We start from the raw sequence: 20,126 nt of genomic DNA, 5'->3' as shown, positions 1-20,126 counted from the left end.
TGGTGAGATCATAGCTCACTGTGGCCTTGAACTCCTGGCCTCAAGCAATCCTCCCACCTCGCTGGGATTATAGGCATGAGCCACTGTGCTGACACAGGAGATTTTATTACACCGAGTAGAACTGCCCTCCCCCATCCTCCAAGGGAATGGCCCATATGTTTCTAGGCTGGAAAGTGGCATTGATGGTGGATATGATCTGTATTTTCTACAGCTTCTCTGGGCCTCAGTTTCCCTGTCTGGAAAGGAAATGGTTGGACTAATCAGGGGAGATGAATAGATTTAATCTCACATGCCAATTGATGCCCCTAAAATGGTTCTGGGTTAGAGGCAGAGAGTGCCATGATCAGTTAATCTTGTCTGCCATGAATACAGGAATGAGTAGTGGTAGCACACATATGCTGCGTAGCTACCATGTTCTCAGTGCACTCTGGGTTCTGAACACAAACTAGCTCCCATGTAACATTGTGCACTGTTGTACTTTCTCTGCGGAGCCCAACCAAGGATCTCCTCAACTCAGACTCTAAGCAGGGTGACCTTGGGGAGCTGGGGAGGGAAGAGGGTTTGAGTATTTTCTCACTAAAAGGGAATATACAAATAGCATGCATATGTGCAGCCATTCCTCACCAGTCCAGGCTTGGGTATTTGAATGTTAAACGATCAGACGTAAATGAATGCAAATGAGCAGTGAGTTCTTTGGGCAATAAGGCCTTAGCCCAGTCAGAATTTCTGGGACGAGTGTAGACAGCCCTCACTGAAGGTGAGATAGAGCAGTGCCTGAACATTTCAGCTGAAAGACAGTCTCAGTTCTGGTCTGAGGGTTCTTTGAGGGGCACCTTGGCTCAGTAAGAGGACAGAGACAGAGAGAATGGAGACTCTATGGTAAAGAGTGGGCTCAATCAAGGGGAGGTTATTAGTAAAAAGAGATGGTGCGGTGGATCACCCCTGTAATCCCAGCACTTTGGGAGGCTGAGGCTGAGGCGGATCACTTGAGGCCAGGAGTTAGAGACCAGCCTGGCCAACATGGGGAAACTCTGTCTGTACAAAAAGTACAAAAATATATATATATATTTGCCAGGTGTGGTGGCACTTGCCTGTAGTCCCAGCTACTCCAGAGGCTGAGACAGGAGAATCGCTTGAACCAGGGAGGCAGAGGTTGCAGTGAGCCGAGATCGTGCCACTGCACTCCAGCCTGGGTGACACAGCGAGACTGTCTCAAAAAAAAAAAAAAAAAGAGATGGAGGCTTAGTGATGAGGAGGGAAGGGGAGTCCCAAGAACCAGGATAGGGCCACCTCTGTTCCCAGCATTCCAAATGCCTCTCTGGAAGCTGCCTCCAGCCTACAGGACCCTAGAGGTGGGAGGAACCTTTTGGGAAATAAGAGGTTCCTTGCCCTCTAGGACCCAAGACCAGGCCCCCCTCTCACTGGTTTCCATGGCTCCCTCCCAGCCCTGGTCCCCTAACCCCTAAAGTCTCGCAGTTTGCCACTCAGGACTGTTTGGTGTTGCCTGTCTTGGTTCCAGATACAGGTCACTTATACCAAGGTGCACAGCCATGTCCCTCTTGGGTCAAGCTGAATATAGACCAGGGTAGGCTCCAGCACCAGAGCTGGGGTAGGAAGAGATCTTTAGGGTAATGAGTTCCAGAGGCTTGTCTACCCCTTCTCTAATTCAAGCTTTCACTGAGCTCCATCCCCTCACTGAGTCCCTCTCCTCACTGAGCCCCAACCCCTCACTGAGCCCCATCCCCTCACTGAGCCCCCATCTCCGCACTGAGCCCCATCCCCTCACTGAGCCCCATCCCCTCACTCAGCCCCATCCCCTCACTGAGCCTCATCCCCTCACTCAGCCCCATCCCCGCACTGAGCCCCATCCCCTCACTGAGCCCCATCCCCGCACTGAGCCCCATCCCCGCACTCAGCCCCATCCCCTCACTCAGCCCCATCCCCGCACTGAGCCCCATCCCCTCACTGAGCCCCATCCCCGCACTGAGCCCCATCCCCTCACTGAGCCCCATCCCCTCACTGAGCCCCATCCCCACACTGAGCCCCATCCCCTCACTCAGCCTCATCCCCTCACTCAGCCCCATCCCCTCACTGAGCCCCATCCCCTCACTGAGCCCCATCCCTGCACTGAGCCCCATCCCCTCACTGAGCCCCATCCCCTCACTCAGCCCCAACCCCTCACTCAGCCCCAACCCCTCACTGAGCCCCATCCCCTCACTGAGCCCCATCCCCTCACTCAGCCCCATCCCCGCACTGAGCCCCATCCCCTCACTCAGCCCCATCCCCTCACTCAGCCCCATCCCCTCACTCAGCCCCATCCCCGCACTGAGCCCCATCCCCTCACTCAGCCCCATCCCCTCACTCAGCCCCATCCCCTCACTCAGCCTCATCCCCTCACTCAGCCCCATCCCCGCACTGAGCCCCATCCCCTCACTCAGCCCCATCCCCTCACTCAGCCTCATCCCCTCACTCAGCCCCATCCCCTCACTCAGCCCAACCCCCCTCACTCAGCCCCAACCCCTCACTCAGCCCCATCCCCTCACTCAGCCCTATCCCCTCACTGAGCCCCATCCCCTCACTCAGCCCCAACCCCTCACTGAGCCCCATCCCCTCACTCAGCCCCATCCCCTCACTCAGCCCCAACCCCTCACTGAGCCCCATCCCCTCACTGAGCCTCCATCTCCTCACCAAACCCCTGTCTCCTCACTGAGCCCTATCCCCTCACTGAGCCCCATCCCCTCAATGAGCTCCATCCCCTCACTCAGCCCCATCCTCTCACTGAGCCCCATCCCCTCACCAAACCCCTATCCCCTCACTGAGCTTCCAACTCCGCACTGAACCCCCATCGCCTCACTGAGCCCCATCCCCTCACTCAGCCCCATCCCCTCACTCAGTCCCATCCCCTCACTAGGTCCCCATCTCCTCACTGAGTCTCCATCCTCTCACTCAGCCCCAATCCCCTCACTCAGTCTGGTCCCTTCAGCTAGCCCTGTCCCCACGCTTCTTCCCCACCTCCCTCATCAAGCCTCATTGGTATTAACCTCAGTTCCCAGATGAAGCATTTTGAACTGCAGCCCTGAACCAGCATTGCGTTCACATGCTGGTATGGCCGGCCATAGCCATACCAGTCACATCCTTGTCATTGTCATGGCCCAGGGCACAGGCTGAGAGATGGAGGAGCCAGAGGCAAAGGGATCAGTAATAGCCTGGAAGGAGAGCCCAGCCAAGGGCTTTCTTGGGCAGCTTCCATAGCAGCTCCAAACCCATTCAGCGGAACGGATGTTAAGATGATGCCATGGGCAGAGCAGCGAGCAGCAGCTCACCCTCCGGCCTGCCAGGACTCAAGCCAGGCTGGAACACAGAGCAGGGACTGGCCCCACCCTGATCCCCTGCACAAGAGTTGCACTGTGCACCCTCCTTCCACCACCCACCTGAGGCCTGGCTATGGGTCAGGGGGTCAGGCAGGGTTACCCATAAAGGCCAGAAATAGAAGGACACCCAGGCAGTGAGGGAGCAAGGCAGAGAGGCTGTGAGATCCAGGGTCAGGGATGTATAGTATAGTCAGACCTGCAAACAGAGAGAGGCTGTGTGTTTACACCCCAGAGTTTGGCGTGGCAAGAGTGGCACCAGAGAACTCCAGTGCCCTGGCATCTCCAGGACACAGAGAGGCAGACCCATGTGAGGGACCCAAGCCCACAGACCTGGAGGCAGGAAGGTTCAGGATGATGGTGATCCTGGAGAGCCCTGGACAAGGACACTGGAGTCCCAGGTCCCACTGCTCAGCCTTGGCCTTCAAGAGAGCCTCAGGGCTCCTTGGTGGACTTCACTCACCTGGTTGTTCACGAACACAGTCACTGACGCTTAACTCTGCCAGCCTTGTGTTGGGCATAGGGGCAAAGATACCAAAAGATACTTCACGGAAATGGCTGAAATCGGGGTCTGGATTCAAGGGAGTGGTTTCTGCTCTAAGTGCCCGCCTTGCCCACCATCCTTTCTAAGGATTTCTTAGGTCGCCAGGTGACCCAACTGGCCTGCCACTAACTAGACTAGAGGTGGACCTGACCTAGGGCCTGGCCCTCTCTCAGCTGGCCAGTGGCCCATGACATGGTCTGGCTTGAAGCTGCCCCCTAAGAATCAGATCCACTGGGTCCTCCTCCCCAACAGTAGATCCTCTGTCAGGGAGGAGGGAGTATCCAGAGAAGGCTGTGGGTAGGCCCATGAGGCAGCAGGAGCCAAGGGCAGCAAGGACGCTGGTCAGGCAAGATGTGCAGGAAGGACAGAAGCAACGTCTCAGCGTGACAGTCTCTGTGACCGCTAATCCTCAGATTCAGGAGCATCAGGCGCCTGCAGCCGAGGCAAAGAGGAGACATCCAGATTGGCAGAGCTATTCTGTTTTGTGAACATCCATGAGGACTCCCTGAGGCTTGGAGATGAGGGGCACCATCCCTGCCTGCCTCCAAACATCCTCACAACAAGGCCCTATCTCCTGAAACCCTTGGGTGAGCATTTCTTTCGTCCTTGTCACCCAGAAGAGCCAAATGAACTCTGGATCTCACATCCTTGCTTCTCTGGCCTCTTCCACCAGCCAGAGTCAGCCCTGGTATCCAGTGGAAGCCACATATGGTAGCAAGAACCCTGGACCTGAAGTCCAAAGGTGAGATTCAAGTCCTGCTTTTGCTGTGATCTGCCTCCCAGAGGCCTGCCCTTCCCACTCCCTGCTGGCACCCTGTCCCTTTGCCACTGCCTCCACCCTTATTCCAGAAGAGCATTCAGGACTTCCATCCATCTGGTGCCCCCTGCTCTAGCCAGACTTCTCCAGGCAGGGCTGGGGACTAGACACATCCCGGGAGCCTGTGGTTCTGAAAGAAGACTGAAAGGGGACAGAGGTCACTGGAGTGGTGGAATTCCAAACACTTGCGACTAGCCAGTAGAGAGGTTGTTCAAGCCTGGGCTGATTTAGTCACGTTTTTCCCCAACCCAGCCCCCTCCGTCTAGGGGAGAGGGGCAATGGACAGGTAGCTGGATTCTGGTTAGAACAGGAAGTCGTGCTGGGGCTGCTGAAGGGGCTCACATGACACTGTGTCACCTCAGCCTTCTCTGCATTTCCACCCATGTCTCGTCATACTTTCCTCTTTTCTCTCTGCAACTAGAGGTCAGTCAGCCCTGGACCAGCCCATCCCCAACCTTCCCCTACACCTAATAGCATGAGCTCCAGAGCCAGAAGGACCTGGGTTCAAATCCTAGCTCGGCTACTTTCTGACCATGTGACCCTAGGCAAGCTGCCTCCCTCTCGGAGCAAGCCTGAAGGGAATAAAATGACAACATGGGAAAGGCCAAGCAAGCAGCTGAGGGGCTCACTAAATGTCAGTTTCCTTTCTGTTTCCAAGATTCAAAGTCCCTGAGCTGGGGACACTGATGGGGCTGGACATGACCAGGGATCCTACCAGGGGCTTTAAGAGTCATGGAATTGCCGGGCGCTGTGGCTCACACCTGTAATCCCAGGAGTTTGGGAGGCTGAGGCGGGAGGATCACTTGAGCCCAGAAGTTTGAGACTAGCCTAGACAACAATGTGAGACCCTATCTCTACAAAAAAATAAAATTAGCTGGGTGTGGTGGTGCACACATGTGGTCCCAGCTACATGGGAGACTGAGGCAGGAGGAGCACTTGATCCCAGGAGGCTGAGGCTGCAATGAGCCAACGCTGCACCACTGCACTCCAGCCTAGGTGACAGAGCATGACCCTGTCTCAAAAAAAAAAAAAAAAAAAAAAGAGTCATGGAATCAAATACAGGTGCCCACCTGCAGCAGGTCCCTGCATTGCTTTGGGCTGTGTGTCATCATCTGTCAAATGGGGGGACAATAGAAGATGCTAGCAAATAATGCTAGACCCTCCTTCCCTGGTCACAGAAATCCACCTACAGGACGGGACTGAGACTTCCTTTGAGTGTTGAGAGGACAAGCTGGGCAAGAGAGGGACTGCTCTTTAAGGCAGGAGGCTCTGGAGGTTGGGGACAGGTGCGGAGGGGCGGCGAGTCACCAGGAAGGGAGACAGGGCACAGGGGCTGGGCTTTTCTAAAGGATGGGGCAGGCTTTATGCCTCCATCAGCCTGGGGCCATTTGGAGGGGCACTTCTAGATGTGTACTCACAAAAGCTCAGGTTTATTCTGAGACTTACTCAGAGGGTCACACACACATTTGGCTACACAAAGGCACCCTGGAGACACACAAACACATTCATACTTACTCCTGCACACCCAGGGACAGCCACACAGAAAGGCACACGAAAGAGGTATTCGAGATATTCATGCAGTCTCGCATACAACCTTGTATCCTCACAGTCAAAGTGCACGTTTATTTTGTACATACTCCCGTGCACTCTGGAACGTTCACAGACACCCTCACAGACACACGGAGGCTAGCAGAGTCAAGTGTTCTCAATACTCAGGTGCCTTCAGTCACCCCTAGGGCCGTCCCCTTCCCTCCAGTCGAGTAGGCTCCGCCTCTTCTCCCCACCCACTTCCCACCGTCCTCTGGGGCCTCTAGGGCCTCCCTCCGGAGCTGGGGGAGGGGATGGGCAGGGCTCACCCAGCTGATGTGGCAACAGCTCTCACCTGCAGCCAGGGCCACACCCTCCACTGGGAAAGGCTTAAAGGAGCAGGAATCCCAGGTGTTGACCTCACAGGGTCTGTGCCCATGTTTTTCAGATGGGGTCAAATGGAGAATGGGACTTGAACCCAGGACTCCAGTGCCAAGAGCTGGGTGGGGAGTAGGCAGGGGACGCTTCTGCTGGGAATGGGGAAGCCTGGGTTCCAGACCCACCTCTTGCCTGCCCTGGTTGGCTGCTTGGCAACCTACGCCTCCCCACTGCTCCTCAGCTCCCTGACAGGCACTCCCACCCTCTTGCAGTCCCTGTCTCAGGAGCCAGCACTCTCCTGAAAGCCACCCAAGCCAGAAACCTGGGCATCCCGCCGCACACCTCTCTCTACCTGTGGAATCTATCCCTAAACATTTCCTGAACCTGGGTAGGAGATGCAGTAGGCAACCAGCCAGCTTTTTCCCAGCTCTGTGACTTAGGGCAAGTCACTCCTGTTCTCTGAGCCTCAGTTTCCTCATCTGTAAATGAGGTGTGATCACACCCACCTCACAGGATTGATGAGACAATTTAACTACATAATACAGATAGAGTGCTGCAGGCCCAGGCCCAGGAACTCTGGACTGGTTTGGTGAGTGACTAGATATATGGATGAGTTGCCCAACATATTGAGGCGGGCGAGGTCACCCCTGCTGCAGTGTCGCTGATCCTACTACCTCCTAGGGGATCCCAGAGGACCAGTCTCACAGTGTGGTTTGCTACTGCTTCCAAAACCTGGGCAGCCCAGCCCAGCTCAGCCCTATCTGCTGTATCAAGGTAGAAGGGTCAGGCCGGTGGACAGTGGCAGGGGTGGAGAGGGATCAGGGAGAGACAGCCATGCCTGTGGGAGCCACCAGCCTGCTGGGGGAGATCTAGCTCAACTCTGCTCCTGGAGTACCCGGCTGAAGCAAGGAAGGCCCATTCTGTTCTTGTAGCTCCAAGGCTAGTTAGTGAACATATCTAGCATGGCCCAAGGGCTCCAAAGCCCAAAGTAGAAGCAGTCTGGTCCAGGAGCTCCTGGGCTAGTAAGGGAGACACTCCTGAGCCCAGGTCCCCAAACTAGTTGGGGAGACAGAGCATTCGCCTGGGATTCCCAGTCTGATGGGAGCAAATTTCCTCTCCTAGGGGCTCCTAGGCTAGTAAAAAACACAACTCTTGCCGGGCGCGGTGGCTCACGCCTGTAATCCCAGCACTTTGGGAGGCCAAAGCAGGCGGATCACCTGAGGCTGGGAGTTCAAGACCAGCCTGTCCAACATGGAAAAACCCTGTCTCTACTAAAAATTAGCCGGGCATGGTGGCCCGTGCCTGTAGTCCCAGCTACTCAGGAGGCTAAGGCAGGAAAATCACTTGAACCTGGGAGGCGGAGGTTGCAGTGAGTTGAGATTGTGCCATTGCACCCCAGCCTGGGCAACAAGAGTGAAACTCTGTCTCAAAAAAAAAAAAAAAAAAGGCTGGGCGCGGTGGCTCATTCCTGTAATCCCAGCACTTTGGGAGGCTGAGGCGGGTGGATCACAAGGTCAGAAGTTCAAGACCAGCCTGGCCAATATGGTGAAACCCTGTCTCTACTAAAAATACAAAAGTTAGCCAGGCATGGTGGCGGACGCCTGTAATCCCAGCTACTCAGGAGGCTGAGGCAGAAGAATCGCTTGAAACTGGAAGACAGAGGTTGCAGTGAGCTGAGATTGTGCCACTGCACTCCAGCTTGGGCAAAAGAGTGAAACTCCGTCTTGGAAAAAAAACAAAAAACAAAAAACATAACTCTTGCCAGGCGCAGTGGCTCATGCCTGTAATTCTAGCACTTTGGGAGGCTGAGGCAGGTGGATCACCTGTCAGGAGTTCAAGACTAGCCTGGCCAACATGAGGAAACCCTGTCTCTACTAAAAATACAAAAATTAGCTGGGCGTGGTGGTGGGTACCTGTTATCCCAGCTACTCAGGAGGCTGAGGCAGGAGAATCGCTTGAACCTGGGAAGCAGAGGTTGCAGTGAGCTGAGATTATGCCACTTCACTCCAGCCTATGTGAAAGAGCGAAACTCGGCCGGGTGCAGTGGCTCACGCCTGTAATCCTAGCACTTTGGGAGGCTGAGGCAGGCGGATCACCTGAGGTCAGGAGTTTGAGACCAGCCTGGCCAACATGGCAAAACCCCGTCTCTACTAAAAATACAAAAATCAGCCGGGTGTGGTGGCAAGCACCTATAATCCCAGCTACTTGGGAGACTCAGGTGAGAGAATCGCTTGAACCTGGAAGGTAGTGGTTGCAGTGAGCCGAGATCGCGCCACTGCACTCCAGCCTGGGTGACAGAGCGAGACTCCGTCTCCAAAAAAAAAAAAAAAAGAAAAGAAAGAGCGAAATTCCGTCTAAAAAGAGCAAAAAAAAAAAAAAACCAAAACACTCTTGTTCTCAGGGACCCTAAGTCACAAAAGAAAAGAGACCTAGGACACAGAGGAGTAGTGAGCACAAATGAATTTAGCTTTGTGTGTGAGCCTGTTGCTTATTTGTGCAGCATTTGTGACTCTGTGCATGTGTGTGCCTGTGTGCGTGGCTGTGTTGACTCTGTGTATGTGCCTGTGAGCCCAGGCTGTTGAGAAGGCTTAGTGAGTGTGGACCCAGTTGGGTGGAATTGCTTATTCATTAGACACACATTTAGCGAACATTCACAGGGCAGGGCCCTGGACATAACATGGAGCCCTTGACTGATGCGGTTCTTGTTTTTGAGGGCTTCACTCTGTAACGAGGGGAGATTAGGCACGAAACAAAAAATCCTGCTGGGCGTCGTGGCTCACACATATAATCCCAACATTTTGGGAGGCCGAGTCGGGTGGATCACCTGAGGTCAGGAGTTCAAGACCAGCCTGGCCAATATAGTGAAACCAATATAGTCGTTTTGTAAAAATACAAAAAGTAACCAGGCATGGTGGCACACACCTGTGGTCCCTCCCAGCTACTCAGAAGGCTGAGGCAAGAGATTTGCTTGAACCCAGGAGGTGGAGGTTGCAGTGAGCCGAGATCGCACCACTGCACTCCAACCTGGGCAACAGAGTGAGACTCCATCTTAAAAAATAAAATAAGGCTGGGCGCGGTGGCTCACGCCTGTAATCCCAGCACTTTGGGAGGCCGAGGCAGGCGGATCACTTGAGGTGACTAGCCTGACCAACATGGAGAAACCCCATTTCTATGAAAAAAATATATATATACAAAATTAGCCAGGCGTGGTGGTGCATGCCTGTAATCCCAGCTACTCGGGAGGCTGAGGCAGAGGAATCTCTCGAACCTGGCAGGCGGAGGTTGCGGTGAGCCGAGATCGCGCCATTGCACGCCAGCCTAGGCAACAAGAGCGAAACTCCGTCTCAAAAAAACAAAGCAAAAACAAAACAAGGCCGGGCGCGGTGGCTCACATCTGTAATCCCCGCACTTTTGGAGGCTGAGGCAGGTGGATCACCTGAGGTCGGGAGTTGGAGACCAGCCTGACCAACATGGAGAAATCCTGTCTCTAGTGAAAATACAAAATTAGCTGGGCGTGGTGGCGCATGCCTGTAATTCCAGCTACTGGGGAGGCTGACGCAGGAGAATCGCTTGAACCAGGAGGCGGAGGTTGCGGTGAGCCAAGATCGCACCATTGCACTCCCGCCTGGGCAACGAGAGCAAAATTCCGTCTCAAAAACAAAACAAAACAGTCTCATGCCTGTAATCCCAGCACTTTGGGAGGCCAAAGCGGGCGGATCACAAGGTCAGGAGATCGAGGCAATCCTGGCTAACATGGTGAAACACCGTCTCTACTAAAAATACAAAAAAAAAAAAAAAAATTAGCTGGGCGTGGTGGCGGGCGCCTGTAGTCCCAGCTACTTGGGAGGCTGAGGCAGGAGAACGGCGTGAACCCAGGAGGCGGAGCTTGCAGTGAGCCGAGATCGCGCCACTGTACTCCAGCCTGGGCAACAGAGCGAGACTCCCTCTCAAAAAAAAAAAAAAAAAAAAAAAAAAAAAAACGAAATGCAGGCGACCATAAGACCACAGGGAGGGGGCGTCCTGGAAGAAGTGATATTTAAGCTGTGCTCTGAATAACAAGCTTTAGGGCTTGGGGAAAGGATGTTCCAGATACAGGGAGTAGCATGTGCAAAGCCTGTGGACCTGGGAGAGGGCACTGGGAAAGGTTTTTCTGGAGAAGGTGGCTGGATGGGGTTTTGGAAGAGGTAAGGAGAACGAGGGGGCGGTGCTTCAGTTTGAGGGATGTAGTGGGATTGGCCAGAGGAAGCTTGCAGGCTTGGGCCTGCACCTGGGGACCGAGGGGCAGTGCCCAAAGGAGCCCAAGGAGCTGAAGGTGCCGGCAACTCGAGAGAGGAGTGGGGAAGCTCCTAAGAGGGGGTTTAGGGAAAGAGCTCCTGGACTGGCCTCTGGGCTGTGCTAGGGGAGAGAGAGACCCATGAAGGCCCGTGAGCCTGGGAAAGGGTCCCCAGCGTTCTCATTCGAGAAAGGAATTCAATCAGAGCTCCCTCACAGGATAGAGGGAATTACGGTACATGCACTTCTCCGAAGTTGCTCTTCAAAGAGCTCTCCAAGAGCTCATTTATTCCTCTCAAGAACTGTAATACATTTCCCATTTTAAAACAAAGGAAGCAGAAGCTCAGAAAAGCCCAAGGGTACAGAGCGGAAACGTGAGAGACTGCCCTGGATTCGAACCCAGCTCAGGGTCTAAGGCCTGGCTCCTTCCCTGAGTTCCACAGCCTCCCATCACGCGCATGCGTCCTTTGAACTCCAGCAGCTCGCTGTGGGTGGATCTGCGGCTATTATTGTTGTTGTGTGTTAATTATCACTGCGGTGCCAAAGGACGTCCTTGATTCAGCTGGGACGCCGACCTCCCCACTGTCTGCGCATCGTCGGTCCTGAAAAATCAGGGCCCGGGCGGCCCCGCGCGGCCGCGTCGGAAAAGACAACCCCCGGGGCGCGGGGTCGGCGTGGCGGCGCCCCCTGGAGGCAGTGCTCGGCATTGCCCGACCTGGGGAGGGACGACCCTGAACGCAGCGTCCTCTGAAGCGGTGGCCGGTGGTCAGCACCGGGTAGGCCCCAATGTCTCCCAGACAGCGGTCCCAGAAGGCAGGGAGAAAGGAGGAAATTAAGAGAACACTTACCAAGTGTCTCTTGTATACTGGGCAAAGGTCTGGGCGTTTCCTGCACATTTTCTCATTTAACGCTCACCTAATCTAATTTCCTAGAAGCAGAATCAGGGGGCCGGGCGCGGTGGCTCACGCCTATAATCCCAGCCCTTTGGGAGACTGAGGCGGTGGATCACCTGAGGACAGGAGTTCAGGGAACCAACCTGACCAACATGGTGAAACCCTGTCTCTACTAAAAATACAAAAATTAGCTCAGTGTGGTGGCGGGTGCCTGTAGTCCTAGCTACTCGGGAGGCTGAGGCAGGAGAATTGCTTGAACCCGGGAGGCGGAGGTTGCAGTGGGCTGAGATCCAGCCACTGCACTCCAGCCTCTGCACTCCAGCCTGGGTGACAGAGTGAGACTTTGTCTCAAAAAAAAAAGAAGCAGCAGCAGCAGCAGTTGGGCTCGGTGGCTCACGTCTGTAATCCCAGCACTTTGGGAGGCCGAGGCGGACGGATGACGAGGTCGAGAGATGGAGACCATCCTGGCTAACACGGTGAAACCCCGTCTCTACTAAAAATACAAAAAATTAGCCAGGCGTGGTGGTGTGAGCCTGTAGTCCCAGCTACTCGGGAGGCTGAGGCAGGAGAATGGCGTGAACCTGGGAGGTGGAGCTTGCAGTGAGCTGAGATTGCACCACTGCACTCCAGCCTGGGCAACAGAGTGAGACTCCATCTCAAAAAAAAAAAAAGCAGCAGAACCAGAGAGGTTAATTTGCCCAGAGACACAAAACAAGTTTATGGCCATGCCTGGGCCCTTCCAGGCTAAGTCTGAGGATGGAAAGGCTGCCAGATTCCCACTAGACTATAAGTCTCTGGAAGTCAAGGTTAATGACAATGATGTGGATAACACATCATTTATTCGTGGAGGCAGTGTATGGAATCTTGGGTGCCACCATTTCCTCTCTGTGTGACTTTGGTCAACTAAGTTGCATAACCTCTCCAAGCCTCAGTTTTCTCATTAGTAAATGGGCTTTATTACAGGTCCTGTGTTATAGGGCTGTTCTGAAGATATATTGCATTAAAGCAGATAAAATGCCTTCTAGCCCAGGTTCAGTGGCTCTGGCCTGTAATCCCAGCACTTTGGGAGGCCCAGGCGGGCAGATCACCTGAGGTCAGTAGTCTGAGACCAGCCTGGCCAACATGGTGAAATCTCCTCTCTATTAAAAATATAAAAATTAGCCAGTCATGGTAGTGGGCACCTGTAATCTCAGCTAATTGGGAGGCTGAGGCAGGAGAATTGCTTGAACCCGGGAGGTGGAGGCTGCAGTGAGCCAAAATTACGCCACTGCACTCCAACCTGGGTGACAGAGTGAGATTCTGTCTCAAAAAAAAAAAAAAAGACCAGTTTAGCATCTGGCATGCAGTAGGGGCTCAAGAATATAGCTAACATCATTTACTAATTTGGCCACTATTTGTTTTTTCTTTTCATTCTTTATTCTCTTCTATTTGTCTTGTTCGTTACTATATACTATGAACACATCATTTGGCCACTATTTGTTGAAAACCTAGGGAGGTCTTGCTTTAACGACTTACTGTCTTTGTGTTCTCTTTTTTTTTTTTTTTTTTTTGAGACGGAGTTTCGCTCTTGTTGCCCAGGCTAGAGTGCAGTGGTGCAATCTCGGCTCACCGCACCTCCGCCTCCCGGGTTCAAGCGATTCTTCTGCCTCAGCCTCCCGAGTAGCTGGGATTACAGGCATGCGCCACCATGCCCAGCTAATTTTGTATTTTTAGTAGAGATGGGGTTTCTCCATGTTGCTCAGGCTGGTCTCGAACTGCCGACGTCAGGTGATCCACCCACCCTGGCCTCCCAAAGTGCTGGGATTACAGGAGTGAGCCACCGCGCCTGGACATGTTATCTAATTTTACAGAGAAGAAAACAATTTCCATGAAGTGGAGTGACTTTCCTAAGGTCACACAGCAAGTAAGCACTCCAAAGCTTGGATTCACACCCTGGCTCTCTAGAAGTAGTAGGTCAAGCCGGGTGCGGTGGCTCATGCCTGTAATCCCAGCACTTTGGAAGGCTGAGGCTGGAGGATCATTTGAGTTCAGCAGTTCAAGACCAGCCTGGGCAACATGGTGCGATATCCCCCCATTCAGCTCTGATCTGTACAAAAAATTAAAAAATTTAGCCGAGTGGGGTGGCACACACCTGTGGTCCCACTGATCATACCACTGCACTCCAGCCTGGGCAAGAGCAAGACTCTGTCTCAAAACAAAAAACAGAAGTGGTGGGTCTGAGGGCCCTGCCAGGGCATCTCTGTACCACCCTCCTCCCACCTCTAGATGGGTTGCTGGAGCTCTTGGCACAAAGAAAGTGAGCAGAGGCCAGGCACAGTGGCTCATGCCTGTAATCCCAGCACTTTGGGAGGCCCAGGAGGGCAGATCACAAGGTCAAGAGTTTGAGACCAGCCTGGCCAATATGGAGAAACCCCTTCTCTACTAAAAATACAAATATTAGCCAGGTGTGGTGGCTGGTGTCTGTAATCCCAGCTACTCAGGAGGCTGAGGGAGGAGAATCTCTTGAACCCAGGAGGCAGAGGTTGTAGTGAGCCAAGATCATGCCATTGCACTCCAGCCTCGGTGGCAAGAGCAAGAATACCGTCTCAAAAAACAAAACGAAACAAAACAAAAACAGTGAGCAGAATGGCCTCCACCTGCATCAGTAGTAATGGGGAATGTGCTTCTCTCAGCTTGGAGAGCAACTTCACTTCCAGTGGCTCATGTGTTGAGCCTCACATCTGATTGCATTTCACAACAATGCTGTGAAGAGGGTGTTAATTGCCCATTTTGCTGAGAGGGAGCTGAGGTTCAGGGAGGTTGACTTCCCAGGGTCCTATAGGATCTGCTCTGGGGTCTGATCGAGATAGCTGCCAAGGCCACGCCTCCCCTGCTGCCCTCTGGTGCCTCTCCACTTCCCTGCTCATCCATCCATTCCTCCCACACACATGTCCACTCACTCACAGCCCCCTGACTGCCCCATTCTACAAGCCACAATAACTACAGTCCTAAGACAGAGGGACCCCTTGGGTGGGGACCCTGCCTGGAGGGGCGGGGCGCCCAGAAGTCTTCACTTGGGATGAAATTTGTTCACAACTTTTCTGATTCTGGTTTTTGGTGGGGATTTTTTTTTTTTTTTTTTTGAAACAGAGCCTCGCTCTTGTTGCTCAGGCTGGAGCGCAGTGGCACAATCTCAGCTCACTGCAACCTCTACCTCCCAGGTTCAAGCAATTCTCCTGCCTCAGCCCCCCAAGTAGCTGGGATTACAGGCATGAGCCACCACACCCAGCCAATTTTTGTATTTTTAGTAGAGATGGGGTTTTAGCAGGTTGGCCAGGCTGGTCTCGAACTCCTGACCTCAGGTGATCCACCTGCCTCAGCCTTCCAAAGTGCTGGGATTACAGGCATGAGCCACTGCACCTAGCCGTAGTTTTTGTAGTTTTAGTAAAGATGGGGTTTCACCATGTTGGCCAGGCTGGTCTTGAACTCCTGACCTCAGGTGATCCACCCGCCTTGGCCTCCCAAAGTGTTGGGATTACAGGCGTGAGCCGTGGAGCCCAGCCGGTGGGGATTTATTTATGTATGTTTTTGGAGACAGGGTCTCACTTTGTTGCCCAGGCAGTAGGGCATCATGCAGCGGTGTGATCGTTGCTTACTGTAGCCTTGAACTCCTGGACCCAAGCAATATTCCTGCCTCGGCCTCCCTCACACCTGGGATTAGAGGTGTGAGCCACTACACCCAGCTGTGGGGGGTATTCAAAAAGACAGTCTCCCTAAGTTATCTGTCCAAGGCCCAGCTTTCTAAGGTTCAGTTCTTATCTTAGGGGTCTCAGCAGGAAACAGGGGCACACTCAAACACTCAGTGTTTGCCAGAAGAGGATTTAATGAAGAGACCATTCACAGAGGTGTGGGCAGGAATGGCGGAGCACCTGGGACTCACAATGGTGGGATGGAATCATTACCCCTGGGCCTGAAGGAGCAGGGGAGGGAGCCTTGTTAAGGCACCTGGCCCGAGCTGTACCCATGGGTACAAGCCACCCAACAGGAGCCATGGCTTTTGGCGGAGGAATATAGTTACTGCTGCCAAAGTCACAGGCAGGGACAGAGCATAATAAATATCTTGATCTAGGCCAGGTGTGATGGCTCACACCTATAATCCCAGCACTTTGGGAGGCTGAGGTGGGTGGATCACCTGAGGTCAGGAGTTTGAGACTATCCTGGCCAACATGGCAAAATCCTGCCTCTACTAAAAATACAAAAATTGGCCGGGCGCGGTGGCTCAAGCCTGTAATCCCAGCACTTTGGGAGGCCGAGACGGGCGGATCACGAGGTCAGGAGATCGAGACCATCCTTGCTAACCCGGTGAAACCCCGTCTCTACTAAAAAATACAAAAAAACTAGTCGGGCGAGGTGGCGGGCTCCTGTAGTCCTAGCTGCTCGGGAGGCTGAGGCAGGAGAATGGCGTGAACCTGGGAGGCGGAGCTTGCAGTGAGCTGAGATCCGGCCACTGCACTCCAGCCTGGGCGACAAAGGGAGACTCCGTCTCAAAAAAAAAAAAAAAAAATACAAAAATTAGCTGGGTATGGTAACACATGCTTGTAGTCCCACCTACTTGGGAGGCTGAGGCATGAGAATCACTTGAACCCAGGAGGCGGAGGTCGCAGTGAGCTGAGATCATGGCATTGCATTCCAGCCTGGGTGACAGAGCGAGACTCTGTCCCACCAAAAATAAAAAATAAAATAAAAATAAATAAATTATCTTGATCTCACTCTCCTCCCTCTCTAATCTCCTGCCAGGGTCCCCAGTTTGGCCAAACCCCACCTGAAACCAGAAGGCAAGGGGGCCCAGGAGAGGCTGGCCGTAGGAGTCAGTTCCAGGACGTGCAGCTCTGAGAAGGAAGGTTAGGCAAAGAGTAGCCAGCCCAGGGGCCTCTCTCCTCCTCCGTGTTTGGCTTTGCCGAGGGGTTGAGAGATAAGAGTGGCTGAGCTTGTCCTTCAAAGCAGAGTCTGTGCCTGATTCCTGATTCCAGAACAGCTTTGCTCATTCTTCCAGGCCCAGGTACTTCGTTCAAGAGGCCATCCCCAGTCCTGGAGTTAATTTCTCCCATCCGTCCCTGGCTTCCCTGGTTCTCAGTGTCTATCACATCACTCAGCCCAGTGATTTGGCAGTATTCTCTGCATAGGTTTTTCTCCCCAGGAGACGGTTCTAGCTTCCTCTACACTGAAAGCTTCTTGCAGGCTTGGGCCAAATAAGGCTGTTTGCTCTGATACAGGGCCCAGCACAGCCCAGGTGCCAATGTTTGCCAAGTGAGCTGAATCTTATGGGCTCAAATATACCTCATTCTGCCTTGCTATATGCAATCTGGGCACATGTGTGTCTGTCTCCCTGAGTAGACTAGGGGCTCCTGAGAGGTGAGTGACCCAGGCCTAGCACACAGCAGGCATCAAATATTGCCTAAATTAGCCTAAGTAAAACCATCCTCCTTCCTTCATTCATTCAACTAGTTTTTTGGAGCTTCCAGATAGCTGAGCATATGGAGGTTCCTGGAGGATGGTGTGCCCAGGGAGGGCATAGAAGCTTCATGCCCCTTCCTCCATAACTCTGCCCTATTTATCTCTTAATCTGTATCCTTTTCAATATCCTTTATAATAAGCCACTAAAGCTAAATATGGCCATGTGACTGAGCTCTGGCAATGGGACACAATCATAAGTGGTATGAGGTGAGCGACCTTTCCTTTTTACTTTCATTGGATAGAATGAGGCATTAGAAGGGAGCTTGGACTGGTCTTGGACGGGTGTGGATTTAGGGCCACAATCTGGAGATGGTGGAAGACCAAGATGGGAGTCTGCATCTTTGGTAGATTGTATTTTCCCTAGATAGAGGCAATACTATATCCCATTCCACAAACTCTTTTTACATACTGTGACTTTGACACACCCTTCCATTAAAAGGTGGCATCTATGTCCCCTCCCCATGAGCTAGAGGCCCGGGTCTTTGTGACTGCCTTGAGCAACAGAATAGGTCAGCAGTGACAGTGTGTAGCTTCCAAGGCTAACTCAAAAAAATGCCTTTCACTTCTGCCTTGTTCTTTTGGGACATTTACTCTTGGGACTTAGCCACCATGCCATAGGAAGCACAAGCAACCCGTGGAAAAGCCCATGTGGAGGAGAACCAAGACCCCCAGGCAAATCCCTGCTGAGCTCGCAGCTGACAGACCGCATCAACTTGCCAGCCACATAAGTGAGCTGTCCTGGATGCAAGTTCTGCAGCCTCTGGGCAAGCCCCTCAGCTGATGCCACGTGAAGCAGAAATGAGCTGCCTCCACTAAGCCATGCCCAAATCACAGATCTGTGGGTAAAATAAATGATTGTTATTGTTACAAAAAACAAAAACAAACAACAAATTTTTTTAAGGTCCTACTATGCGCCAGGCCTTGTGCTGGGCTCTGGGGACACAGCAGTAAACAAGACACAGAAAGTCTCTGCCCTCAGGGGGCTTCCATTCTAGTGGGGGAAGCAGAGAAGAAAAGAATTGAAAATGAACAGTATTGTTGCAGATTGATAAGTGCTACACAGAAGATAAACAGGGTGACAGGGATAAACAGTAAATGAGATGAGGCATGGTGGCTCATGCTTGTAATCCTAGCACTTTGGGAGGCTGAGTCTGGAGGATCCCTTGAGGCCAGGAGTTTGAGATCAGCCTGAACAACATAGTGAGACCCCATCTCTATTTTTTTTTTTTTTTTTTTTTTTTTTTTTTTTTTTTTTGAGACGGAGTCTCGCTCTGCCGCCCAGGCTGGAGTGCAGTGGCCAGATCTCAGCTCACTGCAAGCTCCGCCTCCCGGGTTCATGCCATTCTCCTGCCTCAGCCTCCCGAGTAGCTGGGACTACAGGCGCCCGCCACCTCACCCGGCTAGTTTTTTGTATTTTTTAGTAGAGACGGGGTTTCACCGTGTCAGCCAGGGTGGTCTCGATCTCCTGACCTCGTGATCCGCCCGTCTCGGCCTCCCAAAGTGCTGGGATTACAGGCTTGAGCCACTGCGCCCGGCCCCATCTCTATTAAATAAAATTTTACAAAACCCAACAAAACCAACAAAAAGCCCACAACAAACAGTAAATGGATGGACATCATGGGCAGGGGGTGGGGAGGCATCAGAGAAGGCTCTGTGAGATGTGAGCTGAGACCTGAAGGAAAGTAAAAGGTGGGCTGGGAAGAGCTGGAAAGGGTTTTCTAGGCAGAGGGAGTAGCAGAAAAGGCCTGGCTGGGTGTGGTGGCTCACTCCTGTAACCCCAGCACTTTGGGAGGCTGAGGCAGGAGAACTGCTTGAGCCTAGGAGTTTGAGATGAGCCTAGGTAACACAGTGAGGCCTCATCTTTACAAAAAATACAAAAATTATCCAGGTGTGGTGGTGTGCATCTGTAGTTCCAGCTACTCGGGACGCTGAGATGGGAGGATCACCCGAGCCTGGGAGGTTGAGGCTGCAGTGAGCCATGATCACACCACTGCACTCCTGCCTGGATGACAGAGGGAGACCCTGACTGCAAGAAACAACAGCAACAACAACAACAACAAAGGCCTGGAGGTGGGGAAGTTTCTGGGACCCTGGGGAATTCAGGGTTTCAGCCTAAAGAAGCTCTGAGCAGGAGGGTAGAAGGGGGTCAGAAATTCAGTCCTGGGGAGAGCCCAAGACCAGGTCCTGGGCTGGGGGTTGGAGGGGCAGAGCCAGCTCCTCTGAATGCCACCCTTGCCTCCTGTTGCTTGGTACCACAGCAAACAGAGCCGCTGGCAGGCCTGCCCTTGCTGCCTTAGCTCTCCTCTGGCGGGCAGCAGATGTCAAATGCCCAGCAGCTGAGGCTTCGCCAGCCTCCTCCCCTGGAATAGTTCAGGGGTAAGTCAGAAAATGACCAGCAGCCTCAAAACCTGGCTTTTTCTCGTGCATACCTTACAAGGGTATATTTGGCTGCCCTGGGTGTTAAATCTTCCACCCTCTTGCATTAGACAGAGAAATATAAATATACAGCCACAGGCGGCACACTCAGACTCGAGGATGAATGAACATTCATCAACCCCCAGTCACACACAAGCACACAATCAGAGTTACATGCGGGATCATACGCATGCCCCCCCCACACAGTCACAACAGCCAGTCCCACAAAGACACTCCACCATGGCCCGATGACCACACACATTCACCCTGAGATCACACGATCACACGTCCACAGGCTCACACACAGACATGTACCCCACAATCACCGCAGAGTCACACAGGGGCACACAAGCCCACACACATTCAAGACCACAGCATGCTTCCCCCACCGGCCTCCCAGGCACCCCAGCCCCTGGAGC

Source organism: Macaca thibetana, chromosome 1, assembly GCF_024542745.1.
Source record: "Macaca thibetana thibetana isolate TM-01 chromosome 1, ASM2454274v1, whole genome shotgun sequence".
In the NCBI taxonomy this organism is placed as follows: Eukaryota; Metazoa; Chordata; class Mammalia; order Primates; family Cercopithecidae; genus Macaca; species Macaca thibetana.
Note: the sequence above shows the minus strand (reverse complement) of the source record.